We start from the raw sequence: 9419 nt of genomic DNA on the forward strand, positions 1-9419 counted from the left end.
CCAGGCACAGCCCATCCCACACTCCAGGGCTGGAGCACCTCCATCCTCCAGGCACAGCCCATCCCACCCCACACTCCAGGGCTGGAGCACCTCCATCCTCCAGGCACAGCCCATCCCACACTCCAGGGCTGGAGCACCTCCATCCTCCAGGCACAGCCCATCCCACCCCACACTCCAGGGCTGGAGCACATCCATCTTCCAGGCACAGCCCACCCCACACTCCAGGGCTGGAGCATCTCCATCCTCCAGGCACAGCCCATCCCACACTCCAGGGCTGGGGCACATCCATCCTCCAGGCACAGCCCATCCCACCCCACACTCCAGGGCTGGGGCACATCCATCCTCCAGGCACAGCCCCCCTGGAGTCTCCAAGGTGACACCCAAACCCCATTGATGCCTTTGTCCTGCTCACTCCAGGCACAGTCGGTGTCAGACTGAAACAGTTCCTGCCTCAAACATTAAAATAAAAAAGTTCTGCCCATTATTACAAAAACTCTGTAAAGAATCTACAACCAAAGAAGCCTCCCTGAAGATACCTGACTGGGATTTTGGACTATTCCACGCTTTTCGGGAGAACCTTCACCACCAAGAAGACCAGCTGCAGAGGATCAACAGAACATCGCTGGGACCCACGGAGTGGTGATATTGTCCTTATTCCATCCCTGTCACCCTCTTTCTGTCCCCTCACCTGTTTTCTATTTCTCTCTCTCTCGAATTTGCTATCAGATAAAACCCACACTATTGCCATTGGCTGATGGTACAGTACCACTGACCCTGACAGTGCCACTGAGCCCTGGGGGTGCCACCGAGTTCTGAGAGTGCCACTGAGTCCCAAAGTCCTTCCCAGCTGTTTGCTCCAGGCACTGGGAGCTGTAAACAGCTGGAAGCAGAATGCAGAGCAGTGGATAGACATTTTGTAAATGCAGCTCAGAGCAATGTCCTTGTTTCAGCAGCAGTGCAGTCAATAATGACCCCAAATCCACCTTCATCTTGGGCAGGTTACTATAACACAGGGCAATAATGGAAGCATTCCTGGATTTTCACAAGTTACAGCCAGAAAAAGGAGGGAATTTCTGCATCTGCTCTGCCATCCAGTCAATTCTTGTGGCTTTTACTGTAACTGTGCTCAGGGAAGAGAAGTATGGAGAAAAATTGGCCATCTTTGAGTAAAGGAGAAAAAGGAGAGGGGGAAAAGGACATAAAAGGTTGGAGTCTGTCTCCAGTGCTGCAGTCAGGAGTGGGAATCAGGTAAGGAATTCCTCTGTTCCAGTGGCTTCCAGTTATAGCCTGGAATAAAGGGATAAACGGAATAAAGGGATAAAGGAAATAAAGGGATGAAGGGATGGGTGACAGAACCACTGTTGGTTATCATGCACTATTCAGTGCAAGTAATATTTCTTTGTTATTCCCAAGAAAATCACTGTCAGTCATTCCAGCAGAAAGCTGGGAGCATGCACGGTGTGAGGGATCACAGAATCATGGAAAATCCTGAGTTGGAAGGGATTCACAAGCATCATCGAGTCCAGCTCCTGGCCCTCCACAGAACAACCCCAAGAATCCCACCCTGTGCTTGAGAGGAATATTATGAGCTAGAAAATTTTTTAAAAATAAAAACGTAGTGGGAGGTTCAAGAAATTATGGCTATAACTCCTGCTATTCCATTGAGGACTATCAGCAGCAGTTTCCTGGAACCAGGATTTGGGTGTACGTGAGTAAAAAATTGTTCATTGAAACTTTCCTGTTGGATTGTATTTTACTTAATTTCTTTCTTAATCTTGAGTGAGGTAGAATTCTACTGGTTGAAATCATTGGTCTGCCAGCCATAAAATGGGATTAAGTTTTCACAGAATCCTGGAATCATTAAATTTGAAAAAGACCTTTAAGATCACCACGTCCGACCTTCAACCCAGCCCCACCACCACCAAGTTCACCACTAAATCTTGGTGCCAAATCCACGTTTTTTGAACACTTTTTCCTTACTGTGGGGTGGGATTCACGGAATTTTGGGACTGTGAAGTATTTTTTTAATCACGAGCTGAATCCTCCCTGGGAACAGGTATTGTTGGAGCACTGAGGCAGAGGGCAGGGGACATTTTCCATCAGACATGGGACAGATGTTCTCTCTTTTGCAGATAAATCTGTCCCTGTTGTGTCTTTGACCAGGAGCAGCTGCAAGATGATCACGGAAATATTGGAGTGAACAAAGTACTCGAGAAGAAGCAACTGACTTAAACTGCAAAGGGAGAAACTCAGTGTAATTGTCAGGAAAAGCTTCTCAATAAAATCGATAAAGTGATGGGCAGTTTGCCTGTGGAATTCCCATCGTGGAATGTTTGTAAAGAGGTTCCTCCCCCATTCCTGACATTTACAGTTTGCAAGAGTTTCTCTTGTAGATGCCTTTTAACCCCTATTTTCCAATGATCCTCTAGATTCTATTGCCTGGAGATCTGCAGGATAAGTGAAACTACAACAGCAAAAGTGTAGATGAGGAGTATAAATAGTAAAAATCAAGGTATCAATATTTTGTCTTGCACAGAAATATTGAATTCTTTCAGATGTGCATTTTATTCCTCTATTATCTGCTCCAAGATAATAATTTTTACGATTTTATGTCCTCTCCTATTTCAGAGTGCTCCAGACTTGTCTTGGCTACAAGCAGGAGGCTGCACTGCGGTAATTAAGCCCTTCCAGGGTCACCAATATTTTAATTATGACTTTTTTTATTGTCCAAAGCATAGATGCAGCCTTGAATTCTGTGTGGGACTGGAAAAAGGGTCAACAAGTTCCTCCAGAACCCCAGATATTAATCAGTCATTAACTTGTTTGGAGCTTGGCACATTTTAGATGGGCACAAATTGAGATGGGGAACGGTGAAAAAATTCCCTCCGTATGTCAGGGAGTGGAACTAAGTGACAAAAAGTGGTGGCTCCAGGAGAAAATGCTTAAAGGGTTTGTTCAGGGTTTCTGTGATGTTGGAATGCCCCTTGCTTGTGCTAAAGCAAAGCCATGATCGGTTTTCCACCAGCCAGAGCTGCGAATTTCAGCCGGATTCCCTCCTGGATTCTGGAGTTCTCAGGTTCCGGCTTACACAACAGCAAAGTCTCAACGCAGAGCAGTTTTTCATCCCTGAAATGGAAGTTAAATAAGGCCTGCCCGGAGTAGACAAAACAAGAAGATCCGTAGACTAAGTGGAAACATCGAGATTTGAAAATTACCTGATAGGAAAAGGGAGGGGAGTGGGATCAAAGACGTCCCAGGGAATGAAAAATTCCTTCGCAGCGCTTCCTGTTCTCTCTGTTATGTTAACCAAGGTAGGATTAGGTTTCAGCTGCCAAAAGAAATAACATTTGTAGATTTTTTTTTGGTCTGGGGAAGTGGGATAGAAAGATTTAAGACAGCTTTTTCTGAGCTATTTGCTTTTTGTCAAGCAGTCAAGTCTAGTTATTGTTATTAATTTGTATTACAGAACGACCAAAGTGGGGCTGGATTTCCAGAGTATCTGGGGCTGTGCAAATGCGCAGGCAGGGACTGGTGACACCTCCCCAAGCACGGAGTGGCACCAGAGCAGGCAGAAAAGGGCATTTTGCCCTGAGCTGTGCAGCTCCGGGGAGTTGTGCTCCTCTCTCCTGGGTCAGAGCTGGTGCCTCACTGCAGGGCAGTGCTGGAGAGCTGAGCTGGCCTGAAAAGCATCAAAGCTGCCTCTTTTACCCAAATACAAACCCACCTTGGATTTAGACACATTTCACCTCGGACCAGATCATTCCTGTCTCGTCCTTTAGATTTGGGTTTCTCTTCTCATTTCATATCCAAGATCCAGACATGGTCTCTGTGCAGGGGTTGCACAAATCATATCCAGAAATCTGAATGGTTTAAATTCGTCTTTTTTTTAAAAAGTGCCTGCTTTAATTGTCAATAAACAGCCTGAACATGATGTGAGAAGGGAAAAGCAGGAGCTAAAACCCTTCTGACAGGGCACAAGGCTGCAGAGCTCCTGTGTAGGGATGAGTGTTGTGCTCCATCCTCACCTTTTTCCAGATGTCTTTTTCTCCCTGTGGAGGGCCAGGAACTCTGGGAAGTTGTGTCTTTACATCAGTCCTTTCACTGAGCTCACCCAGCCCAGCTGTACCATTTGCATTCATCCTGCACTTTTGATTTTTTTTCCTCTCTGCCCTTGCGTAAAGTGAACTCTAGAAGGAAACTTCTTGCTGAGGCAAATTCCATCAGCACAGAAAAGGACAGGGTCTATGACTTCAACAGAAAAGGAGATTGCACTTCTTGTGTAGGCTGGAAGTCCTTCCCTTAACCTCATGCTAATCTAGAAACAGAAGACTTTTTATAGGAAAAAATAAATAAAATGGATTGCACAAGAAATCTGAAGCTGTTTATTCTCAAGTTGTCTACCAGCAGGTAGCTCCAAACCCAGTCCCGTGGGTAAATATTTGCAGTACCATTTGAATGATGAAGGGCTTTTATTACTTGGGAGAATTTCCTGCTTCTTGCCTTTGAAAGCCTCACCTGGATGTGCAGGGTGGCCCCAGCTCCCTGCTCTGAGTGTCCCAGCTGGGAGGAGGCTGCTGAGCTCCAGGCTGGATGTTCCCTTCCTCAAGATGCCGGGCAGACTCTCTGAGCTGCTCCCAAGGACTGGAGTCAATGTTTAACCGGACTCTTTGGAGTTTACAGCTCGTGCCTTTCTTTATTATTAACCCAGCCTCTGTTTTTCTGCACAGTTGCAGAGCTGCTGGCAGCGAGACACGAAGGAGCCTTCAAAGAACTTCCTCGTGGCAGCCCGAGCAAAGGTAAAGCCCCTTTTGTGTCCTTTCCACTCCTGCACAGGGCAAAGCAGCTGCACATTCCTGGTTTCTGCTCTTCTCTTGGGGCAGAACAGCCTGGCAGCAGCCAGCTTTGCTTAAGTGTGTCTTTTTCAATTCAATCACTGCACACATCCAGCTGATTTCATCCTAATTTGACCCAAACGGAAGTGTCTGTACCCACAGTTAAAGGGTGTGCACTGTGAATTGATTTATTCCCTGCTTTCCATTGCTTTTTTCTCCACACCAACAGCCTTGTCTCTGTAAGTGTGTTTTTTTTTTTTCTCTCCTAAATTTTTATATTCTCATGTTTTATGCTCAAGTCTGTCCAGGTTTGTGGTTTTTTCTCCCTGTGGAGAGACAGGACTGCGCCAGAGAAAAATCTGTATTTACAGCAGTCCTTTCACTGAGCTCACCCAATCCAACTGCACCATTTGCATTCATCCTGCACCTTTGATTTTCTCTCTCTGCTCTTGGGTAAAGTGAATTCTAGAAGAAAAGTTCTTGCTGAGGCAAATTCCCTCAGCACAGCACAGAGAGGACAGGGACACTCATCTCACGTTTGTTCTGGTTGCTGTGTCAATATGGTGGGAACACTTGGTTTTAAGCCGTATTTGTTTTTAAATCATGAATATTTGTTTTTAAATAATGTTTCACGTGTGTGTGCTACGTGGTGGCTCAAAACTGGTCTGCAGAGGGAAGGATTCACTTGGTCAAACTTTTTTCCCATTTGCCGTGACATAAATTGACACGGAAAATAATATAATGGAACTTTAGCTGAAGTAGAGCACAGAAGGAAAGTGGGATGATGATTGAGAGTGAAAGTTTAACCAGGTACTTAAAGACATCCAAAAAGTAGCTGACAGTTGTGTTGTGTAATTGCCTATTAGACAAATACTATGTATTTCCAAAAAACATAACATTTTAATAGAAATAGAGCTTGAAAAACCAATAAAAGAACCAAATCTTTCCTGTCTCCTGCTGCTCCCAATTCCATTTTGCTCCGGGAGTAAATCCTGTAGGACAGGTGTGTCCCCATCTAGGCAGAGAACATCTCAGCCTTAGGGACAGCTGCGTGCAGCCTCCTCTCTGTGCCTCTGCCTGGTGAGGAAAACGCTGATATTCTCTGTTCAGACCCAGCTGCTTATTTAAGGGATCAAGGCACCTTTAGCAAGGGATGATAATGTGGCCAATGGATACTTCCAAAGCTTCTACCACATCTAGAGAGGTTCAGTCATTACTCCCCCGCTGGAGAATCCTGGAATGAATGGGATTATTGGTGGCATAAATTAGTATTTGTTGGAATATTGTCAGCACTGGTCCAAGTGACCCTGAAATTCTAAATCAAAACACAGAAAAAATAAATGAAGGGTTGCCTGATTCCAGGAAATGGAAACCTTGGCTATGAATTAAGTGAGAAGTCAGCTGGGAAGCTTTGAACCTGTTTCTACAATGGCCAGATTCAGATGCTGCAATTCACCCAAAGATTAAGAGATAAACAAGCAAAGAAAGCAGAACAAAACACAAACCTGGGCTCTGAAAGAATGGGGGGATTGGCAAGTTGCCAAAGAACCTTGTGTCTGTTCAAAGGTGACCTGGGTCAGCAGAGGATGAATTTGTCATCGTTTTTATCAGGAGTTTAAAGTTTGTTAAGAGCCCACAGATTTCTCCATTTCCTGAGCATTTTTTTTTCCCCCAATCTGGCAATTCTACAAAGCACAAATTGGACTTTAAAGGAATTTGCCTGGCTTGTTCTGGGTGCCACAAAATGCAAATGTGATGGCATCAGAAGGGGAAGGAGAGCTTTGAAGAGCCAGATCTTGTCAGGGAGCCAGGGAGCCAATGGAGCAGGGAGAACTGGAATTCTCAGGAGAGGACACGGCCTGCCGGGGAAAGCAAACGCACCCCAGGAAGGAACAGGGACGAGTTCATGGCTTCCTCCTGGATAATCCCTTAGGCCAGCCCAGCTGCCTCATCTCGGCTTCAGAGCTGAAGTGGTCAAGGCAAAAAAGTGGAAATGGAGCTTCCTAGAGGGATCTTCTGGAGAAAAAGGTGGGAAAGGAGAGGTGGTCCAATTTTATTTTGCCTGTAGCAAAAGCAGACAAGCTCCTTGTGCCTGAGTTAACTTCTGGCTCTGCTGGTGTGAGAGCCAGCAGCAAAATTCCCAGTGCAGCAGGACCTGGAGCTATGGAGGGGTTTTGGTTCATTGGTTGGTGGGGGTTTAGTTGGGTTTTTGGGATTTTTTGGGTTGGTTTTTTGGAAAGCCAGTCCCAAACCCATTCTGCTGATACTGAAGGATAGGACACATTGGATTTCACCTTATTCTGCTTCAGAGACAGGAACAAAAGGCAGAAAAACCTCATTTTCCAGCACCACTGCCCCATCCAAGCTTGGTGCCAATATCCTGACAACGAATAGCTCAGATTTTCTTGGGGAAAAGATAGCAAAGTAGGAACTGCTTTTTATTCCCGACTCCAGGAATTCTTATTCTTATTTCTTCTTATTTCCCACAGCAAAAAAACTCCTTTGTGTCCCAGCACTGAAGTGTTAAAAATGCACTGATGATAACAGAAATACATCCCATGATATGATCAGGGTTTCTTTTCCAGTGCCTAATGATGTTAAAATAAATGGAATTATGTTGCTTTTTGTTTTTTTAAGTCAGTAAATTCCCAAAGAGGATTTGCCCCATTTCTACAATGTGCTTAAGGACTTAGAGCTCATGATCAAATGCAGATTTACCAGGGCCACGAGGGCTGGCAGGCAGCAGCCTCTGCTCAAAGCTGCTCAGGGCCTTTTTGTTCTGCTCCAGGAGGGTTTTTCCCATCTTCATCAGGATTCCTGAGGTCAGATGTGGCCTTTTGCAGGGTTTTTATTTAAATTGTCCAGCAAAAGTGATAAATGCTTTACAACAAACAGCAAGGAAAGCTGGGGTTGTGGACGGGAGCTAGAAAAAAAGGATTGGGGAAAATATCACGGCAGCATCTCTGGAGGGAAGTTTTTCCTCCTTTTTATTGAGGATGTTCCCACTGAGTTCGGAGGATGTGGGATGAAATCACAGCTCTGTGTCTCTGACTCTCCCCCTCTGCTGGCAGTGCTGTCAGAGCTGCACAGGAGCTCCGAGCTCTGCCAAAAAATCCCTGCAGGAATCCCAGAGCAAGGAACACTCCTCGCTTGATCCGAGGATGAAGCACCCAAGAAATCTCTGGGGTGATGGAAAGCAGGAAAATTAAAATTTAGGGAAGGGTTGTTCAGTCTGGGCTGTGTCTGTTTGCTTTTACAGCTGTGGAACCAGGACAGGCTGTGGCTGATAACGCCCTGGTGAAGAGATGGTGATTGTTGGGAGAGTTCAGGAAGGGCACCTGAGGCTCTTACAGCACTTCCTTTGTTAACCCAAGTCAGATCCCACCACTGAACCAACAAAGGATTTTATTATTCTTGCATTTTGAAATGCAAAGTAAATAAAATACAGGCTGTTGATGCAGAGGAGATTATTTCACATGTTTTGAAAGCCACTGCAATGTACAGAATACACAACACTGGTCTACCACTGAAATATCACTTAGAGATCTTAAAAATTAAGGGGTTTAAGGTGCAGAAAGATGGGATGGTAGCACGTGAAATGTTGAGGTGTTGTGCACATGATGTGAGGGTGCTTTGTCTGTCAAGAACATTTTCCTGCTCCTGTTTCTCGGCTCTTCTTGATGGAGATTTTTTAAAATTCTTAATCTGCTCTGCACAATTCTTTGCTTTGTTCAGTACAAAGACTTGAAAGTTGCCAAAAGTAAATGACAAACTATTGGAGGAAGAGAAATCCAGTCCTTTAAGCAAACTTTCCACCAGAGTCTAGAAATTCCCTCTCTCCATGGGATGAGCTTCAAGGTCCCTTCCAACCCAAACCATTCCATGGATACATGAAACAAAAATTAATTATTAATGTTACAGAGATGTGTCTTGGACAAATTAATTCTAACCTTCATTAACCCAAATGACAGTTTAATCTAAATTACCAGTTCAGATCCACAGATTGTGTGGCTGCTAAGTTTTCTTCTGATAAAATTCTATGAGCAGAAACATTTTTTGAGAAGAGGAGAAAGCACAACCAGTATTTTACTGAAAATAGTTTGCAGCTAATCTTTTCTGCTAACTCAAAGCAAAAAAAGCACCTTTTCTCTGTGTTCGTTCAGTGCTGATGAGAGGGCTTAGCAAGAGCATTCAGCAAAAGGATTTGCCACTCGGGGCCTTGGGCACATTTTCAAAACTCAGACACTTCCACCTTGTCCTCTGTTCCCGGCTCCAATTCCCCAAATCCTCTTAGGTTAATTTGTTTTCCAGCACAAGCCCATATGAAACCTAAACCGCGAGAAGGGCATTTTCTTTTTTTATTTCGCTCTGCACGGCGGGGGATTGAGCTCATCCCGCTGGGTCCGGGGGATGTCGGGGGTTTCCCTTCCAGCGCTGCCGGAGCCGCTCCCGCTCGGGCTCCGGAGCAGCCGTGGTGCTGAAGGGATAGCGCCGGACCGCACCGCACCGGGACCGGCCCGCACCAGCCCTGCGGCCTCCCCGCCCCTGTCCCGCACCCATCCCGTGTCCCATCCGCATCCATCCCGC

General features: G+C 45.5%; 1 protein-coding gene across 4 annotated transcripts in view; it reads left to right on the forward strand.

Moving 5' to 3' along the window:
• Nucleotides 1–4506: 4506 nt before the first annotated feature.
• The window catches only part of KCNJ16 (potassium inwardly rectifying channel subfamily J member 16), a 34390-nt gene continuing 29477 nt past the window's right edge, over nucleotides 4507–9419 (forward strand). For 2 of the 4 annotated variants that reach the window (XM_042025513.1, XM_042025514.1), the window contains exon 1: nucleotides 4507–4796. The gene's annotated coding sequence lies outside the window, so the exon portion shown is untranslated. The other 2 variants (XR_006015612.1, XR_006015610.1) reach the window with 2 other exon arrangements.

The sequence above is a fragment of the Corvus kubaryi genome, unplaced genomic scaffold (genome assembly GCF_017639235.1).
Source record: "Corvus kubaryi isolate FWS band 111438036 unplaced genomic scaffold, C.kubaryi_AGA036_p1.0 37272, whole genome shotgun sequence".
NCBI classification, from domain to species: Eukaryota; Metazoa; Chordata; class Aves; order Passeriformes; family Corvidae; genus Corvus; species Corvus kubaryi.